Source organism: Amia ocellicauda, unplaced genomic scaffold, assembly GCF_036373705.1.
Source record: "Amia ocellicauda isolate fAmiCal2 unplaced genomic scaffold, fAmiCal2.hap1 HAP1_SCAFFOLD_121, whole genome shotgun sequence".
NCBI lineage: Eukaryota > Metazoa > Chordata > Actinopteri > Amiiformes > Amiidae > Amia > Amia ocellicauda.
In genome coordinates this window covers 181,679-185,643 of record NW_027102686.1, presented here as the reverse complement: position 1 = coordinate 185,643, position 3,965 = coordinate 181,679, and positions in this window count along the sequence as shown.

Below are 3,965 nucleotides of genomic sequence, written 5' to 3'. Positions count from 1 at the left end.
TTTACATGTGCAGTGTGCAGTGTGCAGTGTGCAGTGTGCAGTGTGCAGTGTGCAGTGTGCAGTGTGCAGTGTGCGCCAAATGCTGGGGAGCTGTTCAGTTGACGGGAGCTCTCTGACTCTATTTTAAATCTATATGTGTTTGTTTGTGGGATTATGTGTATTTGATTACATGTTTTCATTGGGCAAGGACTTGTATAAAACCAAGTTTAAACATAGTAACAGTTTCTTTGCTCTAATTTATGAATTTATGGTTAGACTTAAACATACTGCTATTAATCAGTCTGTGTAACGGGGCCAAGTGAGTGATTGATTGATTGGATTGTGCTGATCCTATTAGCTATATTCCAATCAATTGATCTAAAACAACAATTAACCCGTTTTTTGTTTTTTTTTGGCTTTACATTGAAGAGTTTGTATTTTGCTTTTATAGTTGAAATTGCTGTTGTAATTGTGGTAACTTATATTGGTGTGTTTATTGTATGGTTTATCTGATGTTTATATTGTGGTTTCTTTTCACTTACATTGGTGTTTATTGTATGGTTTATTTTAGTATTTCTTTAATGAAGGTCAATTGCGGTTTTATTATATTAATTGGTCGTATGTATTTGAGGGAGAAATTAACTTAACTGTTTAATGGATATTGACTTTTTATGGATTGTTTAGTGATACTGTGATTGTTATTCTATTTGCCTAAATTGCACATTGTGTACCCAGCGTATTAAATTGGTTATTAAAAAGACTTGGTTATATACTTCCTCTTGGCTTTTCACTCTCCCTTTACATCACTAATTTTAGCTTCCAGGGTTATTCGACCGGACCGTCCGGTAACCCAAAGGTGGTGGCAGCTACACGCTCCTCTGTCAAATCCAGTAAGGACACGACCTTACTAGGACAGGTTTCGTTTCAGTACATATTGATGATCCTGTACTGTTATCCTAACCAACAAAGGCAGATGTGACAAATTAATGCATAACAATAATATTAGTAAATTGGGTTTGATGTATAAGGTGTTGTAGATTATGCAATAGATCTCAACGTAATTTACTGACAGACATCACTCTTTATCACTTTCACTTTTGAAGGAACTGCTTTGTATTCTGTGTATTGTTTTATTGTAGTGCTGCTTCCTTTCTTGGCCAGGTTTTACTTGCAAAAGTGATTTTATTCTCAATGTAAGCTCAAAGTCAAATAGTTTAAATAAGAAAACAATGTATTGAAATGAGAACATCATGAACCTGTGTAATTGTGCTGAAGGACAAGCACTGAAAGCAGAGAGAATTTTGTGTTTGGCATTGAATAGCCTTAAAGAAAACTATGCCGTTTTTGGAAACTTTCATATTTAAGTTGAATGTACGCAAAAACATTCCAGTCACTCTGAAGAGAGAATACAGTTTACTGTGCGAATAAGTAGCCCCTGAATTGGAGATAAAAATCAAAAGTGCTGTTCGTAATTAGTTTACACTTTTACATCAGATGTCTTGTTTTTGCTTTCCAAATTGAGGAGTTGTGGCATATAATGTAAATGAAGTTACTTCACTAGTAGTGTGATTTCTACGTTGTGTATGTGTGTTTGTATATATGAACTCATACATTTTTTAAAGATTGTATTTGGAAAACAAATTCAGGTATAGCACGTGTCCCCCTTTTGAATGGGTTCTATATATAACATTTTAAAACAAATGGTTCTGTGTAGAACGCTATGTTTGGGGGTTCTTCATGTAACCCCTTTGAAGGGGTTCTACATAGAACCATAAAGGGATCCACCAGAGCGATTACTCGAGGAACCCTTTATGGTTCTGTGCAGAACAATTTCTTCTAAGAGTGTGGAGTGTCGCCACACAATTTCTCTCAGAGGGCTTTTGACCAATGGCAATCCAATCCTGAATGACATCACCACTATCCTGTTGTACTTTATGGGAGAGATGTATTAAGTAGTTTATAATGAGAAGAATAACAATAATCACCTGTTTTTCATAGGTTTTGTATCCATGGTCTCCTTCATATTAGGAAAGGAAGTTGATCCATAGCCTACTCAGAGACAACTGAGAGTTGGTCTCTAAAAAGCAGCACAAAGGGGTCGAGTCTCTCAATGTCCGTGTGTTGGAGATATTCCACCATATTGGTCCCAGCCTTTAAAACAATGTTAAAGAAGATGTTAAAGATATTGTAGAAATATATTGCAGAAGAGCAGAACTACAATCACACTTTTTCAATGCTATTGCTGTTTTCTACCTCCCTGGTGAGGTACCAATGCGGGAAGTTTGAGAGAGTATTTCTAAAATGTGTATGATCCAATACACACAGTTATTTAAAAAGCTGACGTCTTGTACATGCTCACCAGAACCAAGCCTAATTAAATAACACATTTAATATTAAATAAGTACATGTGCAGTAGCCACTTGGACAATTACAGATCCCCAGGTCAAAACACAACAGAAAGACATGGAAGATCGTATTTTCAAATCACACCTGTGGCCCCCCTAACTGTAATTTGGTATTAGTGGGTCAAAGGATTTATTTGGTTCAAGTGATAATAAGATCATATTTTGAAATGAAACACTACAGGATGTCATATTTAAAATGACTGTGAGTACCTTTTTTTAGTGACGGTTCTGAGGGGGGCAGGGATTAGTTGAGTGTGCTAATTGGAGCTGTGAAGTGTGCAGAGAAAATACAAATGTTTTCTTTTAATATGAAAACAAAGAACTTTTTTTTAACACCGACCTGGGATTGTGTTTCTTTCCAAGTTTCCTTATTGTTTCTGAGAAGAGACTGTTCACTTGCAAAGTGAACTGGACCCGTGTGACTCGCAGGTAAGGAGAGCCCGTGTTGAACTAAGATGGCTAGTTTTCCTGGACAAAGCTCGGGCAAAGGATAGCGCAGAGTGCACCTGCACCTGAGATTGTGTTGAGAAGCTTTGTGATAAGAGCAGGTAAAGAGGGAAAAGAAACACAAGTCAGCAGCAATAGTATTTTCTTTCTTTGAAGCACACATTTTGTTTTAACTGAAACGGGACTACAACTTTTGAAAGGGAAATAGTTGCTAGTGCACTGTATTTGTATTGAGTTTATTAGAAGAAAAAAAGCTTATATTTTGGACAGAACGAACTCGTTTGGCATGCAACTAGCAGCAAACGATGAGAAGCAAACAAAACAGCAAGTTAGCAAGTTACAGGCTGTCCTAGGTCCGGGGGTGCTTATGGTTGTTTATGGGTTCCCTTACCTTAGCCAGTGTCATGTACGGGTGTCCGTACCTTACTAGAGTGTTTGTTTTTATTATAATATATATATATAATATATAATAATGTAATATTTCAGATAAATCGTCACAATGAGTGACACCAGCATTATTGGTTTTTTGAGAAATAAAAAAACAGAATGTAGAGAAGAAAATGTTGGAAGGAAGTTGGGAGAAAGACTGGTCTTCGAAGGAGCACCGGGACTGGTGGAAGCAACAACAACCAGATAAGACAGAGAAAGGAATTGTGATATTGTGTCAGGTTGGTGAGAATCAAGAAAAGAAAATAACAGAAATGGAAGATCATCATAAACAGTAATGTGAATTGAGAGCAGAAGTTGTGAAAAATACGATAGAATTAATAGAACTACAAGGCAAATTAGAAGGGCAAGAAAAGTGGTCAGAAAAGGTGAAGGTGTAGGTGCGCGATGTGCTGCCGTGTTAGGAGCGCGTCGCGACACAGATCACTCCGAGGACGACAGGCCCGATTGGGATGATTTAGATCGCAAAGCATGGGAATATGAAAAAGGAGGTTTTGCTAGCGCTCCTCCCCCATATAATCCGGAATATAAATCAATCACTGATTTTGGTTATAATAATACATTGTATCCAGATCTGACCGCTCTGAAAACGGTCCCAGCTGCACCCATGCAAGTCAAAACTAGACAGAGTAAAGAGGAAGGTCAATCAATAGTCTATACGACTAAAACCCATGTCCCCTTCTCCCC